Source organism: Pinus tabuliformis, chromosome 2_2 (assembly GCF_031772625.1).
Source record: "Pinus tabuliformis cultivar Carrire ecotype Pingquan chromosome 2_2, CPIR1, whole genome shotgun sequence".
Lineage (NCBI taxonomy): Eukaryota > Viridiplantae > Streptophyta > Pinopsida > Pinales > Pinaceae > Pinus > Pinus tabuliformis.
In genome coordinates, this window is record NC_142300.1 from 595,808,427 (window position 1) to 595,827,102 (window position 18,676).

The following is an 18,676-nucleotide window of genomic DNA, read 5'->3' on the forward strand; positions in this document are numbered from 1 at the left end:
TAACGTAGCCTTCTAACTGTCTTCTTGATCTTTTGGTATTTCTTCCTCAACTTCTTTAGTTTTGTTTCTGAGGTGCTTTATTTGTAAGAACGGGTTTATCAATACCCTATGTATCTAAGGGCTCTTGGTGCTCATCATGGGTGTGCTCCAGTATAATTGTGTCACCAGATTGTTTATCGGATTTGAGAATAATTTCCATGCTTACGCCCTCTTCTTGGTTTGCAGCTTCTGGAGAAGGCCTTTTATGTGATTTTGCCGAAATTATTCTCACAAACATATTATGGATCACAGAAGTCTAAATTCTATAATAAATTCTATAATGACCAGAATCTCCTAAGGATTATGCTTCCATAAGGTTAGGATCAAGTGATCCTCCAGGTTGCATGTATGCATTCAATTTGCCAGGACCTGTGCCATCCCTTCCTCAAAATGCTACAAAAGATCATCTTGGGGGTTTAGAGGTGGTGTTTAAGGAGGTCCTCCTTCATTTCCTGGTTCATCATCAAAATACTCTGCTCCCTCTTGTTCTAAGTCTAACTTATGTTCTTCCTCAGATTCTTGTTTTGAATTGGCTTCTTCTTTAGTTTTCGATTCAGAATGACATTTTATCCCCTGTTCAGGTTCAAAATTGTACTCTTCCTTGGCCTTGGTCTCTGAATTATCCTTTTCTTCTGGTTCTGGCTCAGAATTGCATTGTTCCTCTGGTTTTGACTCAGAGTCTTGTACATTAATTGGTATGGATGGCTCTGTTAGTCGTTCGGCGCTACCTTGAGGACTTACAAACATCCCCTGGGCTAGTTTTAACCTTTTAGACCGCCTGTGCTTATGTGGTTCAATTTTTGAGTGAGAAATCCTTTTCCTCTTCGGAACAGGGCTCTGCTGGCTCATTTCCAAGATTGCAGAGTTTTGGATTACAGGGTCTTGACTAATCTCTAAGGGTGTTATGAGACCATCCCATGTTAAGTTTTGTTGAACAATATTATGGATAACAATTTGTCTAATCAAACCATGGTGGATAACTACAGTTTCCAAGTGCCTAGCCTGTCTTCTTCTATCAGTGGTATCATGTAGCAATAAATTCAAGAAAGATGGCAGATTAACAGTGAGATTTTGTTTTAAATAGCTAAGAGTTTGAGTTTTCGTGGTCTTACCACATCTCTCCGTCCATCACAGGAAATGTACCTCTAGACAACACTTTCCAACTCACACCATGGTTCTCCTAGAGAAGACGGTTGGATGCCCTTTCCTTTTATGGTTAATTCCTCATCTACATCTCTGAAAATCTCCACCACATCTTGTAACATTATGTGTTTTTAGGCCATACAGTTCCTTCCGCCGATAGCCCAGATACTTCAGCTATCACAGCTTCTGATACTGTGATTCTTCTTCCTTTCACCAGGGACAACCCATTCCGTAAATGTTGTAAGAATTCGATAGCAACATCACTTTTAGGGGCCTAAAGCTTGGTGAAGTATGACATCCATCCTGCGCATACCAGAATCTCCCTAGTTCTATCCAAAATTTCCAATACTAAAGGTTCTCGGAGTATTGATTTTCCACCCATAATGCTTGAATTCTTCCTACAATTTCAAAAAGATTAATAGGAAAGAAAAACGCAGTAGAGAACAGTAATAGCAAGAAACATACAACAGAGAACAACAATGGTGAGATAGAACAAGAAGCAGATGTAATGGCTAGGTTTCATTAAGCGACATTTCCCTGATAATTAATATTATTAATGCAAGGACCATCATATTGCCACATGCCATTTCATCATGGGATACCGTAGCAACTTATGAAATCCAATAAAACAAATATAGTGCATGCAAGGGTGTAATGGGAGTCCTCCCCCACCTTCAAATGAGAGGTCGCCTATGACCAAATAGATAGGGATGTGTTGTTCTAACGTCAAGGCAAGAGGGTGAAGGGTATGGTAGTAAATGAGACAGAGTATGCATATCAATGGCAGGACGTCAAGAGGTATGGTTATAATGAGAGTGGAGTGTAAAAATGTAGTTATGAAATAAAAGATAAGACACTTTGGGTTGATGATAGGATGTGCGAAAAAGGACAGCAATATGGAAAAGAGATGTTATACTGACGTTACCTTAGCTAGGAATGATATGATTGATAAAAAAAAACATTATCTCATGCATAAAGGTTGTAAAAAAAATTAGGGAAAAAATTCTCCAAAAAAGAAAGAATAAGAAGATGGTATTATAATGATTATTGACATCAAAATATCACTTCAATACCATAAGCAAAGCCTCTGCTTTAACAGGCATCCATAGCCTCGGCAGGATTGCTTTTTAACCCTTATGAGCTAGGATCCTCAATTCATAAGTGGAAAATTCCATTGTTGTTCTACAGAAGAGATCAATGTGCTGGCGTGGTAACCAGATGACCACATCTCCATTCACTGGGATGTAGCAAAATTTTTCAGTCTAACTCGTGATGAGACCTCATGTTCTAAGGATATTCTAGCTGTCCAATGGATCATAACCCTCATGTGGTAGCCATAGTGGGAATCCCACTTTTCTATAGCCTTATGAACATGGTAGGTTGGCTCTTAATGAAACCCCCTATCCTCTATCTGCAAACAAAATTTTACTATTGCTACATATTTTTATGATAAGTAAAGGAAGTCTCAGTACTCCTTAAGAGCAAGGATAGTGGGAAAAGTTGAATATGACAATAGAAAAAAATATGCCCATAGTCTTATTTATTATAGACAGAGAAATTTATGAGTAGGAGAAGTAGAACCAGCATGGTATTCAAGATGATCCATGAATATCAGGTACATGAGAAGACAATGCAATAGAGTAGTATCTAGATAATTGTGCCCCTTTTCTTGAAAGGAATCTATGATCAAGAGGTTGTCCTATTAAAGATCATAACGTTATTAATATTAACTCCCTTCAATGGGATCCATACTTCTTGCCCTCATGAAAGTAGTGTACTTTCTGCCATGAAAAGAAAACAAAATGGGGCTAAGATAAGCTAAGAGAAATCACACAAAAGGAAAAGAAGTGATGTTCAATACATTGAACAGCAACATAGTCGAAAGAAAAAGTGTTGTTCAAAAGTTTGAATAGCAGTGCCAAATACACAAAAAGTGTTGTTAAACAACAAAAATAAAAAGGTGTTGTTCAAAAGTTTGAACAACAACACATGGAAGAAAAGTGATGTTCAAAAGTTTGAACAACAAAAATGTGGGAAAAAGTGTTGTTCAAAAGGTTGAACAGCAACTGTTCAAAAGTTTGAACAGCAAAAGTTCGAAGAAAAGTGTTGTTCGAAAGTTTGAACAACAAAAATGCGATAAAAAGTGTTGTTCAAAAGTTTGAATAGTAAAAACACGAGGAAAAATGTTGTTCAAAACTTTGAACAACAAAAATGCGGAAAAAAGTGTTGTTCAGAAGTTTGAACAACAGTTGTTCAAATTTTTGAACAAAAACACAAAGAAAAATGTTGTTCAAAAGTTTGAACAGCAAAAGTGTGCAAAAAAGTATTGTTCAAAAGTTTGAACAATAGAGGAAAGAAAAAAGAAAGAAAAGAAAATCAAATTAGCAACCATATTTACATATTGTACAATGAAGAAATAACTTTTATCATTATGAAGATGCCGAGGGATTTCCCTCTTAAGCTAAAACTTGCATGGTGGGGTCCTCAAATATCTACTGGTAGAAAGGTTCTCTGGTAAATGGTTTTTGGTAGAGGTGTACCCAATGCCCATTTTCTTTAAAAGAAGAACCAAATTCATCAATGGTGGCCAATGTAAGGGTGCCATTGTCATGTACTTTCTTTATTTCATAAGGGCCTAGCCATCTAGTCTGCAGTTTTCCAGGGAAGTTTTGGAACCTCAAATCATATAGAAGTGGCCAGTCGCCCTCATGAAATGTCTTTTTCTTAATAAGGGCATCGTGTTATTTGGCTCTTTTCTGTTGAATAAGTGCAATATGTTGTAGATCCAATAGACAAATTTCATCTAATTCATTCATTTGTTGTAACCTATTAACCTAGGCTTCAATTAATTCCAGTCCTACCTCCTAGGCTATCCTTAGTGTTTGTATTTAAAATTTTATGGGGAAAATGGGTTCCTTACCAAATACCAACCGATATGGAGAGTATCCAGTAGTGTTTCTCCAAGTTTTGTGATACGCCCACAAGGCCTCTAGTAGTCTAGTAGTCGATTCTTGTCTATGCAATGAGACTGTCTTCGTTAGAATAGTTTCGATAACATTGTTGGTGCTCTATACCTACTCATTCGCCTGTGGGTCATACGAAGAGGTAATTATGTGTGTAATGTGATGATTTTTCAGTGTAGCAGCAATGTTGTGACCCATGAATTGTGGCCCCCCATCAGTAATCACTTCTCTAGGTAAACCATACCACACAAAAACTTTGAAAATAAAGTTAATAACAGTTTGATCTATTGCTCTTGGTAACGCTATTGTTTCCATCCACTTAGTTAAATATTCTGTTGCAACCAATATATACGATTTCTGGTTGGGTGATGGTTTGGTCAGCCTATTGTGGCCAACAACAACCCCCCGTCTTATTTAGTATTATTCCTAATGCTAAATAGGTGGGGACCCTTAGTTAAAAAATTCAAAAATCAATTAGTGCTTAGATCTCCTTTTCGAATAAAACTTACCATCATAAACTTAGGAAATCCACTTGGAAAATCTAAAAATCTAAGTTTTATGATAAGGTAAGACAAAGTCTTTCCTTAGGAAATATCGCATCGCAAAAAAAAAATGACAGGATACCACCTTATGAGCCGAATTCCAACATTATGAGATCGCGATACGTGATAATAAAATATTGCATCACATACATTATGCACAACTTATATTGAAACATCCTAAACTGCCAATATGCGATGATGCATATCGCAAATCGCATTTCACAGAAAACATAATTACAAAGATTGTCATATATCACGTTCCTGCGATCTGCGATATTGTGATATTGCGATTTCGCGATATCAACGACAATGCGATAATGCGATGTCATGAGAGATCAACTCAGTGACGCTATGATTCTGTGATGTTGCGATCTGCGATATTGCGAAGCAAATCACAAAATAGATTCATCGTATATCTTTCAGGCGCATGGTTCAAAAAAGTGTTCTCCATAAAATGACACCTGGTTATGCGCTTTAATGCTAATAAATGAGTTAGTTGCTAGTTATTAATGGAATATGGTTTCGTTCTTATCGAAAAATCATCTCACGTAAGGTGGTATACTTTATGCATCTTCGGAATTTAAAACTTTCCCATCACCCTTCCTTGTCATTATTTTCACTTCACTTGTGAATTGCAGGAATGGAGAACAGAGAACGATACAAAGCAATACACAGGATAAAATGGGAAAGAAAGGCAAAGCTCCGAGCTCTGAAGAGAAAGAAATGGTGCCCTTGTATACAGACACGGCCGGTAACAGAGACGCATGAATTGCTACGTGGGAAGGCATGTATAATCTGCTTGAGGAGGAGAATCCCAGAGTAATGGAAGTTATTGCTACTGAGGCATCCATCACAGAGCTAGCTTGCTCATTCTTGCACCGGATAGTAGCAAGGCCCAAAATTCTCCCATATATGGACATGGTTAAGTGGATACTAGACAACGTTGATATCAGAAATAGACAGTTTAAGACTTAGGGTCAAGAGCTTACGGAATTATTATTTTTACAAATTTTTAGCTTTATATCCGCTAAAAGGAAAAACCGCAAAAGGCAAAAAACGCATCAAGGAAGTCCAGACCAAGAAACAGAGGCAGTTTCCTAGGTGCTAATCGCACATCGCTGAGAAAAATTTCTCGAAAAGGAAAGTTGCTAATTGCCCAGTCACCTGCAAGCCCCGAAAATTGCAAGAAAGCAACGATAGAGACAAATTAGAAGTAGAAAGCTCAAGAAAAGGCAGAAGCAATCCAAGGGTTAACCAAGTTGAACTGGAATTATTATTGGGCATACTTGGTAAAGCCACATAGCCAGTGGATGACTCTTAAGTGTATTATCAAAACGGCCGAAAAAATGGCGCCAGCTCTTGTCGATTTTGTTTTCTCAGCCCATCTAAAATCAGAAGTCGGCCAGCCGACCCTTCTCAAACAGATGTTGCATGCGTGCGATTTCAAGGACCAGATACAGAAGTAGTTTTAATTTTAGATTCAATTTTAGTTTTAATTTTGTTTTATTTTCCTAAAATGAGGACGGTCATTTAAACCGCATCCTACATTTTTGTAATAATTTATTTTTAGATTTAGTTAGTAGTATATAAACCCTTCTCATGCATTTAGAGAAGGGTCCTAAAAATTTTCAAAAACTTATCCCCAGAACATGCACTTCTGTACCATCTAAGGAGGTTTTGATGAATGAATGGAACAAGATTTATTAATATTTGCATTTCATATCTGCTACTGATGTTGCACTTTTGTACTCTTAGTGGATGTTAGATCAAAAAGAGATAAATCCTTATCGCTTGAAGCTCATGAGTAGGACTAGTTATAAATGGTACTTCTATCTCTTAACTATTTCTACCGTTGTGTTAAAGTGATTTTCATGTTCAGTTACTTATATATTGATGTATAAATGCCTGAGTTATCATTTGGCACTTTTGTACGGTGATAGCTATTTATTTATGCTTAATGTATGAATAGATTATTATGCGATATGTTTTTCAGAACTGTTTCGTCTAACTTTTTATACGAAGTGGTTCATCTTTATTGAATTCTTTTCTCATAACAGTTGAATGATCTTTATTACCAGTTGTTATTTGAAATCATTTTAGATCGCATAAAAGAAAGGTTACACCCCAGGTTAGTGTAGACTTAGATATTTCTGTTTATTAAAATGCAATTTCTATATTATTAGATTAGAGTTAGAGTAAAAGTATTCCATTTAGAAACTGTTAGTAAGAGAAATATCAGTCCATCACACACACACACACCAATAAATTGGGAAACTGGTCCCATATCTCTAGCCAGACCCACTATACCAAACGGAAAAGGAGCTGCTAACCAAGGTTTGGACCGGGTGGGTATCCCCCTTGTTGTAGACCCGACTTTCAGGGCTTCAACATATTTGGCGCTAGAAGGAGGGCCTCTAACTGTGAATGGCAAGCAAATCTAAATCTAAATACCATTCTGAGATTAAATCGCCCTCACCATCTCCCCCGACTTCTCCATTGCATTTTGAATCTTTAGATCCAGAGTCAGAAGTCGCTAGAGCAACAGCCGCTGCCAAAAACCCTGACATTTCAGAACAATCTACCATTGAACCTCCTGACGTTGAATCTTTGATTCACAAACTTCAGCGATTTTCTATATCTCCTCAGAAATTTGATAAATCTCAAGGCAGCGTGACTTCGCAATACAACCCTGCTCATCCTCTTACCAGGTTAAAGAGCGAAAAGTTTGGTGTTCAGCCAACCGAATTACCTCTACCTACTAGGAAGAGAGCAAGGAAGTCTCCTAAAGGGTCCGATAGTGAGACTCTTTCATCATCATCATCCATCTCAACCTCTTCACCGCGAAGTCAACCATCCACTCCTCCACTTCAGATCATTGTCCATCAGCCTACTGGAACTTCCTCAACTCCTTCTCAACCATCTGGAGCCATAATATCCTCATCTTCTCAACCGCAGGGATCATCTTCTGCGCTTTCCTCTGTTAATAGTTCAGCGATGGCTCAATCTCCATGGAATAACCCAGGGGCAGTCTTAATGCCTGCACCCTTGAGTCAGCTACCGTACCATCCTGAAAAATGGCTGCCTAAGTTTAATCCTGAGGCAGGCATGCTAGCGGAAGAACATATAAATAACTATATGCTATCCATAAATCTCAATGGAGTTGTTAACGAAGATGTTGTTGTTCGACTTTTTCCTTATACTCTACAAGGAACAGCCAAATCATGGTATTTCTCATTACCATCTGGATCTATTACTAGTTGGGATATCTTCCAAGAACAATTCCTGACCAAGTTCGGTGATGACAGGTCTACGGCAACACTGATCAACGACTTGTCTAACCTTAGGTCCGAGTCAAGAGAACCTATCAAAGATTTCAATTTACGTTTCAATAAAATCTTAAACAAAATTCCTACTACTTCCCAGCCTAGCGAAGAAGTGTGAAGTGAATGGTACATCACTCGTTTACCATCATGTTAGACTCAGTCTTCTCAGTCCTCTGTCAGAATCAAATTCACGCAGGTTCATTTCTCGTCATCAAATGCCATTTTGGTCAAAAAGAGTCATTTTAATTCTTGAGTCCATGATTTTGTCTCTAGAAGTGTGAAATAACGCTTGCATGCCAGAGGGAGGTTCAATAAGTTTCTTATTTCAAGAGTTGCATCATCATTAATGCTCACAAATATTTCTTCTTCAAAACTTTGTTTTGAAGAAGAAATCATCAATTTTTAATGTTTGTAATGAGTTGGTAATTTTATCATGGAATATTTCGCGTGCAGCCTCTCCTGATCCTTTGCCGAAGTCCAAAGGTCATCATTCTTGCACGAATCAACCAAGAGGCTATCCTTCAATTTCATAAAATCGAAAAGGAAAACTTGCAGAACAGAGTTTGTATTAAAATTGAAAAGTGCGGAAGTTCAGTTTGTGTGCACAAATCGAAAGTCAAATCCCTATCATAAGGGACATTTTTGTGTTCTAACATCTCATTTTCACACCAAATAACGTCAAAGAACTGAAGGGAAAACATGGAGAAAGCAAATTCAATGTTGGAGGTCGAAATTGTGTTGAAACAGAGTTGCGCGGCGCATAGGAAGAAGGCGCGGCGCACATGGGCCACGCGGCACATGGGGTGCTCCTCCGCAGTGTAAAATTAACGCTGGCGTGACACACTCACTTGGCGCGGCCCACTGGGAGTGCGTGTGGTGCACAGAGCCCTAAGGCCGAAGTTCATCAAAAACTCAATTTGTTTGAGCTCAATTCTTCTCCAAATAAGTCGATAGGGCCTGTTTAGTGATTTTATTCATGTATGATGTGTTTAGAAGCGAAAACATTAGAGTTTAAATGGTGAAAGGACCGAAAGCCAAAATTAGAATGCAGATATTGTGGCAGCTATAGATCAGTAGACGTCTTCTTGACAGACAACAGTATGAATTGGCGATTTTTTGCACATGTTTATTCCAGGCAGCTCAAGATGGGGTTGATATACTGTCTCTGGCAATCATACCTAACAGGCCACCTTCTCGGATTGCGACTTTATTTAACCCAATAGACATGGCTTTGATGTCCGCTATGAAAGTTGGAATATTTGTCGTTCAAGCTGCAGGAAACGTTGGACCTTCTCCAAGGATTATTTGGTCCTTCGGCCCATGGATATTCACAGCGGGAGCTGCTGCTGATGATCGTAGTTATAATAATTCTATAGTTCTTGGCAACAATCTCACAATCTCAGGAGTTGGACTTGCTCCTGGAACAGATGATGATGATATGTACAGTCTAGTTGCTGCAACTCATGCCCAGAAGAATGGAACTGATGATATGTATGCCAATGAATGCCAAGATCCCAACGAGCTGGAACAACATCTAGTTGAAGGAAACATCTTGATCTGTAGCTACACAATAAGGTTTTTCCTTGGTCTGTATTCTGTGAGACAAGCAGTTATGACTACTAACAATTTGAGTGCAGTGGACATCATCTTCTACACAGACCCTTTTGTGGTTGGGTTTCCATTCAATCCAGTCCCTTTGACGATGCCGAGATTGATCATTTCCTCTTCAGATTATTCTAATACTTTTCTGAAATACTACAGTGACTCCATAACTAGAGATGAATCTAACAACATTGTTAAGTTTGGAGGAGTTTCCAGAGTCCTTGGAGGATTGAAAGCAGATTACAGCGAGAACGCACCCAAAGTCGTGTATTATTCTTCAAGGGGGCCCAATCCGCAGGACAATCTTCGATGTAGCAGATATACTGAAACCAAATATAATAGCTCTTGGTAATCTCATCTGGGCTGCTTGAAACTCTGTTGGCACAGATTCAGCTGAATTTGATGGTGAGAATTTTGCAATGTTATCGGGAACAAGCATGTCAGCACCTCATATAGCGGGAGTGGCAACACTAGTGAAATAAAAATACCCCAAATTTAACCCAGCAGCCATTGCTTCTGTACTATCCACCACTGCATCACTCAATGACAATCAAGGGTTACCAATTATGGCACACCATTCCTACAGCAATCCAGATGTTGATGCAATTCCAGCCACACCTTTTGACATGGGAAGTGGATTTGTGAATCCAACCGCTGCCTTGGATCCTGGACTCATCTTCGATGCAGGTTATGAAAATTATATTGCATTCCTATGTACCATAAATGGATCTGAACCTCTTGTTCTCAATTACATCGGTGCTGTATGTAGTTCAAACGTTGGAATTAGTTCTGACCTCAACGTTCCTTCAATCACTGTAGCTAGTTTGATCAATTCTCATACCATTGAGAGGAGCTTTCTGAATATAGCAGTAAATGAGAGTTACAAGGCTCTTTGGAGTGCGCCATTTGGTAGTTTCTATTTCTGTTGCACCCACATCATTTACAATTTCACATTGGGAGACCCAGAAGCTTACAGTATTCCTCAATGCCACCGGTAATAGTACTGCACCTAGCTTTGGAAGAATCCTTTTTCTTGGAAGTCATGGAACGCCTTGAAATGGTTAGTCTGACTAAATGCGTGGTACCCAAATGGATATTTGGACTTCAGAACCTCATGGACCTGGAGTTACAATACGATGACTCCATGGCCAATGTTTATAAAGGACTGCAAAAAATTTCCTAATTTGGGAAGACTACAGCTGTCGCACAATGACAGATGTGTTGAATTTCCAGAGGAATTTGGAGAAGCTACAGAATTTCCACAGCAGAAAGAATGGAAATAATATAGAGCATATAGCGGCTATGAAATGCTCTTAGGACACATTGGGAGATATGCTTGCAAAACTAGACATCTGGATGCTGAGTATAAAAAATTGGTTTTGATTAAAACGGGAAAGGTGATAAGTCAAAGCATGAAATGCCACAAAGACATCTACTGTGGCAAAGAAACAAATAAAAGAGAGCAACCGATGTTCCACACCGTCTGATGTGAAGCTTTCATCAAAATTTATTTGGAGAACGAATGGAAATCACGCTTCATCTGGTAATCCAGATATCTCCATAAATAGTGCATATGCAAACAAGAACGTTGAATTAAAGGCTGAGTGTCAAAGAATATAACAACTTTCCTAATGTTGTTGAGCGCTCTTCGAGTTCTCCTGCTTGGTCTTCAAGAACGACTGTTGATATGACCAAGGCGTTTAAGGGATTGGCAAATAATAAGGCCTCAACTATTGTCGCTCAACCTCATGACTCTACAGGTTTATTGGGAAATTTAGGATCATCCTTGCATGCTAACAGTTGTGGACATGATTTTCCAATGGCTCGAGATAAAGTACCTTCGGATTTGAGCTTCAAAGTTAATATGCGCCTAATTTCTTCCTCTTCACTTAAACTGGTGCCGGATGTTGAATAATACTATGTTGCAGAGAATGAGTTCCTGTCAAAACGATAATCAGCCTGGGAAGATTCATTTCGTTCCATATATTACATGTTTAGGAAAAGGACATGTGATACAATTTATTTTTGCACTCAACAGTTTATAGTCATGTTTGTGGGAGGTAGTTTAAATGCGAAATTGTAGAATACATGTGCTGCATATCTCACAAGATCCACTCGTGGGCTTCGAGCTTTTTTAAAGAAGCATGATATAGATTTCTCTATGCCTCTCTGTAGCATGGAAGTGGAGCACACTACAACAGAGGATTTGCAGGAGCTAAACCAAGTACTTTGCGAGAAATTAGAAGATAAATGAAGGGCATAGCTGGTGAGGATACAATAAAGCATCTATTTGAAAGACATCATTTGAACTACATCGAGTGCGTAAATGTGGATTATAAATCTACAAGGAAGGAATCATTATATGATCTACAGCTTGATGTTAAAGGCTGCCGAGATGTCTATGCTTCATTTGATAAGTATGTTGAAGTTGAAAAAACTTGATGGTGATAACAAATATCGCGTAGAGCAATATGGACTTCAGAAGGCAAGAAAAGGTGTTCTTTTCCTCGGTTTTCCCCGTACCACAACTTCAGTGAAGCGTTGAATATGATTTCATGCGAGACACAATGGTCAAGATAAATGATCGAAATGAATTTCTACTTCACTTGACTCAGACAGAGACAATGGCAAATATCTCTCTCCAGATGCTGATAGAAGTGTGCGTGATTTATATACTCTTCATAGTGTTTTGGTTCACAGTGGAGGTGTGCTAGGTGGTCATTGTTACACTTTCATTAGACCGGCTCTCTTAGATCAGTGATAAAAGTAATTTCTGAAAAATGGAGACACGTGTTGAGCTTAGCAAATTGTAGCTGGGTGCGTTCATTAAAGGCAAAATTTTAGTGGAAAACCGTTTATTGAAAATTAGTTTTTGATTCAAAGGGCTAGCGTAAGGTGAAGAGTCACCGCAGCAGAAAGATAGGAACCGATGGTATATTTTTAACTGCAGTTGAAATTCTAAGGGTCTACACTCCAGATTCTGTCTTTTAATTGGCCATCAACAAACAAATGTAACGCTACTCCTTTTTAGAGCAGACCTTTCCTATTCTCATGATTTTAGGTGAAACGGCCCCTATTCTCAAATCGATTAGTTTTCCCATTCCTGAGTCTATTTATTGTATGAAAATTATGTGTAAATGGTTCTAAGTTATGAGAAAAAGTGTGGGAAAAGAAAACCCAGCACTATCACTGTACAGTTTTGACAGAGAAATAACTAAATGGTGCAGCTCTGATTTATAAGATTCTTGCGATATGAGTTTTGGCATGTGTCTTTTTTTTTTTTCTATTTCATATGTATCCTGTGATGTTTTGCAGTTCATTCATGATCGTTTCCAGCTGAATACTCTTAAGTGAGAAAGGTAGAATTCAATCATTGCTCTGCCTTAAGGAAGTGTTCAGCCTTTATGTGTTTTCTTCTGCCTGGAAAGGATTCATACATTAATGCCCTTTTCAGCGTTCTTAAACAGTCTTTTCACCCCATTTAATTTCAATTCGATTGCTAAAATCTCATGCTTATCTCGCCTTATGAAATATCCTGTGCCTTTGGTTAAATCTTTGCTCATGCTGTCCTTCTCCCACACAGCCCAGCAACTTAGTCATTAAATCAAATATCCCTCATTCAAATTCATTTACTAGCCTAAAATCATTTCCCATTTTAAGTCATCTCGGACTCTATTGATCATTTTATTGAGATAGACCCGGAGAGAGCCCTCTCCTGTCCTCTTAGGGCTAGCTATGAGGCTGAGCTTGGTTTGATGTTGCCTTGAACCTCACCTTCCTTCAGCCTGAGGCAGATTCAAGCGCTAACACATCAAACATAGCAATCTTTGTTGATAAGGCTAACAAAACAACCTTAGTTGAAAATATGAAAGAAGTGATAGTAGTAGAGAAATGTATTATGGCCCTAGAAAAGAAAAATGTGATAGAAGAACGAAGATATAAGAAGGTGTATTTCAAAGAAGATCCCAAGAAAAAACAACCGAAAGATCCATTCGATTTAGAAGGATTACAAAAAGTTTTGAAGACCATGTCTAACGAGATGGTCGACATTAAGAAACAAGTAGCAGAAAATTCTTCTAAAAAACTGTACAGGCCTTTTAAAAGAAATCCTTCAACTAATTCCAAACCCCCTAACGCAATCACAAGTGCTGAATTAGAAGAAGAAGAAGAGGAAATCGCTACTGAACAACATATCGATGAAGAGGAAGTTGTAGAGTTACAAGGTATGTGGGATTTCATCCTCCCAAATGAAGAGGATCAAGAGGCATTCACGGTCAGTACTCATAGCAGAAATCAACTTGATCCTCCTCAACCTACACCTAAGCCAAAGAGCGCAAGCTCGATGACTAAGGAAAAAGTCACAGCCAAGAAAACATCACCTAAAGCGACTCAAACCAGGCCAGTCCAAACAGACACATCAACTCCATCTAAAACGCTAATCATTTTGGACGAAATGGAGTATAATATCATAGAAGATATGAAAAAGACTAGGGCCAATATTACTCTTTTTGAATTGAGCAAGTTAAACCACCAGCAAAAAGTACTTTGAAAGAATTACATGTTGTACCAGTTGCACCTTTACCAGCCGATGTAATCTATCAAGCTTCCCATGACATGGGAAGACCTCCAACTAATGCGATGAATAAAGTAGATACAAATGATATTTCCTTAATTGGAGGAAGATTGAAATCTAATACTCCCTCATTTCTCCTTACTTATGAAATTTTCAATAAAAACGTGCATAATTTCTTAGTCAATTATGGAGCTTCATCGAATATTTTACCAAGATCAATATGTGCAAAATTGAACGTTCAACCATAGAAATCCATTGTGCACATAGTTTAGCTAGATCGATTGCAAGTTGAAGTCATTGGCGAATTAAATCAGGTTACCATAAGGTTGTCATCCAACCCAAAGGTATGTCAAGTTATCGACATTTTAGTTGCTGATATTCCAGAATTTTATGGCTTAATTCTTAGCAGAGACTAGTCAGAAAAAATTCATGGATACTTTGCAACTGATTGGTCGCATATGTGGCTCCCTTACAATGGTAAACCCAACCAAATAAAAGTTGAACGCGAACGACATCATAAATAAATAGTAACAGAACTCGAGGGAGAAAATGAACCAGTAGCATATAATTCTAACATCATCAGCAACTATTCAATAGATTTTTTCCTAGGAAACTTTAATGCTCATACTTCACCTTACTTAGAACATTCTATTTTATCTCAAGTAGAAAATTTCTCTCAAACAGATAGTTCTAAATGTATTAATTCTATAGATAGTCCTGTAAATAAATCTTTGTTTTGGAAACTATTTTTTGATGGTTCTAAGTCTAACGAAGGAGCAGGAGCAGGGTGTGTGTTAGTAAGCCCAGAGGGAGATAAAACTATGCTAACTTGTAGACTCGAATTTGATTGCACCAACAATACTGCAGAATATGAGGCTTTAATCCAAGGAGTATACAAGGCAATCAAATTAGACGTCAAATACCTTCAAGTTTTCGAAGATTCTGAAATTGTAATCAGACAGGTACGTAACACTATACACTGTTTATCAGGTCATTTAAAGCATTACCAATATTTAGTTCAATATCTGACTGAACACTTTATAGCATTTAATATTTCATCAATTCCTAGACTCTAGAATGCTAGCGCAGACCGCTTAGCCAACGTAGCTTCCAAGGCCATTCCTTCAGAAGATTTTAGCCCTAACCGATTTTCAATTGAGTTAAATTTTAGACCATCTATTCATGATAACATTACTAATTGGAGGATTTTCAACGACGATCCTGATATTGTGAGTTTTCTAACATCTAAAGGATCCTACACCAATCAAATAATTGACGAAGACCAACATGACCAACAATTGCAACAGGATAGTACTAACAATGCTATACCTAAATCAGTAGTCAAATTAGAAGACCTTTATGATTTGAAAGATCGATTCAAAAGATCTACCAATTCAAAACTCCAAAGTTCAAATTTGAATTATGAATTAGTAAATCTAGGAACTGAGGCCAAATTACAGAATATCAACCTAGGCATTGGACTAGCCCCTAAAGAAAAATTAGCGTATATTTGTCTCTTGAGACAATACAAAAGTTTCTTTGCTTGGAATTATGACAAACTCAAAACATACGACACCTCCATCATCCAACATACTATCCCAATGAACGATAATGAAAAACATGTCCAACAAAAGTTGAGAAAAATCCATCCCAATTTAGAAAATCAGATCAAAACTGAACTCACTAACTTATTGAAAGCCAAAATAATATTTCCCATTAGAAATTCTAAATGGGTCTCCAATATGGTGCATGTTAGAAAGAAAAACGGAGATATTAGAATCTGCATTGACTTTCGAAATCTTAACAAGGCCTGCCAAAAGGATAATTTTCCTTTGCCCCCCATGGAACAAATACTGCAGGCAGTCGCGGGCTTAGAATTAATGTCATTCTTGGATGGATTCTTAGGATACAATCAAGTGTTGGTACATCCCGATGATCAATTAAAAACTACATTTAGAACTAAATGGGGCACATACGCATATCAACAGATGCCATTTGGATTGATTAACGCAGGTGCAACATTTCAAAGAGCCATGGACATCGCATTCAAGGGGTTAGTTAATAAATCAGTGATGATATATTTGGATTATATAGCTGTGTATTCCAAGAAACGAAACAACCATCTCAGAGATTTAAAACAAATCTTCCAACATTCTTTAAGGTATGGGATTTCACTTAACCCGAAAAAATCCTTTTTTGCGTTAAGTGAAGGAAAACTCCTAGGATTCATAGTGTCAAAATCTGGAATTCACATTTATCCTGACAGAATCAAGGAAATTTTCGCAGTACCCTTACCTCACAACAAGAAAGCCATGCAATCTTTCCTTCGCCAGATTAACTTTGTAAAGATATTTGTTCTAGACTTTTCATGAATTGTGTCTGCTTTACAAGCAATGATTAAAAAGAATGCAAATTTTAAATGGGGCCAAGACAAACATGAGGCATTCAATCTAATCAAACAAGCAATAATTAATGCTCCATCTTTAGCCACTCCAAATTTTTCCGATCCTTTTATTTTTTATACATTTGCCTCGGATAAATCATATGCTGCGATACTCACTCAAGAAAATCAAGAAAAGGTGGAAGCCCCAATTGCTTTTTTCAGTTCCAATTTACAAGGAGCTGAGTTGAATTATTCAGATGTGGAGAAACAAGCTTATGCTATTTTCAAAGCAATTAAATATTTCAGACATTTTTTACTCAAAACACATACCAAAATCATAGTGTCGTTTCCAGCGGTAAGAAATATTCTAGTACAGAAGGATGTGGGTGAGAAAAGTGCTAATTCGGTTACAGCCTTACAGGAATATGATGTAGAAATCAAACCAGCAAATATTGTAAAAGGTCAAGGCTTTTGCAAAATGCTGGCGAGAGCATCGCTAATGTCCAAAAATCCATCTACAGAGGTACAAGTGTACGAGGTAAGCCTAAATGATGTTGAGTCAATATACGCTCATATTATTTATTATCTAAAGAATGGGTATGCTCCTTCAAATCTCGACCATACCAAGAAAAGAGCTCTAAGGTTAAAAGCCAAACAATATCAACTCGTGAATGACGTTCTTTTGAGGATAAATTATGATTTTGTTCTCCTTAGATGTCTTGAGAAATCTGAAGCTGAAAAAGTCTTGCAGGAACTCCACGATGGGCCAGCAGGCGGACACTACGCTGGAGACGCTACTTCTCACAAAATTTTACGCGCAGACTATCACTGGCCTACATTATTCAAAGATGCACATAACTACGTAAGGAAATGTCAAGTCTGTCAAACTGCTGCTGGGAGGCAAAAGAAACCATCCTTGCCACTGCAACCAGTTAACATTGAACAACCTTTCGATCAGTGGGGATTAGACGTAATAGGTGAGATCGTTCCTCACTCTTCTAAGCAGCATAGATATATCCTTACAGCAACAGATTACTTTAATAAATGGGTAGAAGCAGTTCCACTCAAGACGGATAACACTGAAAATATCATCGAGTTCATAGATCAGTTCATAATCACCAGGTTTGGGTTACCTTCTGCTTTAATGTTTGATAATGCATCATATTTTTCTGGTAATGCAATGACTCAATTTGCACTCAAAAGGGGTTTCAAGCTTAAATACTCTGCCAATTATTACCCACAAGGGAATGGGTTAGCTGAATCTACAAATAAGAACTTAATTAGAATCATTAAGCGAACCATTGACCAAAATCATAAAAATTGGCATAAGTCTTTAATATATGCTTTATGGGCAATCGAATAATGCAGAAAGCCTCTATCGGCACTTCTCCCTTTAATTTAGTTTATGGGAAAGAAGTGGTTCTTCCAACACATCTGGCGATTCCTTCTTTAGCCTTAGTTCAATATATTGATGAAGCACCAGCTTCTTCCTTACAACTAAGGAAGGAGTAATTAATTAAGTTAGAAGAACAATGAAAACGGGCTAAGATAACTCACACTCATCACCAAGCATTAGTAAAAGCCTCTTTTGATTCCAATATGATATCCAGAAAAGATTTTCAAATGGGAGATCTAGTTTTAAAATGGGACAAGGCTCGTGAGGAAAAAGGAAAACATACAAAATTTCAAAGAATGTGGCTTGGTCCTTTTCAAATCATAGAAGTCATAGGTCCATCTACCTTTATGTTACAAGATTTAACAAGGAAAAGAGATTCTTTACCTGTTAATGGTCAGGATCTTAAAAAATATTTTCCATAGAAGATCATTCTTCTATTTTTGTAGAAGTAATTGTTTTTCTTTTCATAATAAAACCAGTTGTAAATGGTTACATTTGAGATTCACGAAAAAGACACAAATTCTCTTCTAGATTTTGTCTTTTCACTTGTATAAATAGAATTCTTTTTGAAAAATTTAATCATTACTATTGAAAGATACAGTTAAAGACTCTAGACCTAGAAATGATATTAGTTTCGACTTTGTAAATTTTGACGAAAAGCCACCTTTAGTTAGAAATTGTTTTATTTCAGTCCAATGAAAGGTATCAATAA

At 37.6% G+C, this 18,676-nt stretch overlaps 1 pseudogene; it reads left to right on the forward strand.

Annotated features, from left to right (window-relative positions):
* The first annotated feature begins 1,962 nt into the window (after positions 1-1,962).
* Positions 1,963-10,668, forward strand: LOC149194062 (subtilisin-like protease SBT2.3 pseudogene; annotated as a pseudogene).
* The last annotated feature ends 8,008 nt before the right edge of the window (positions 10,669-18,676 follow it).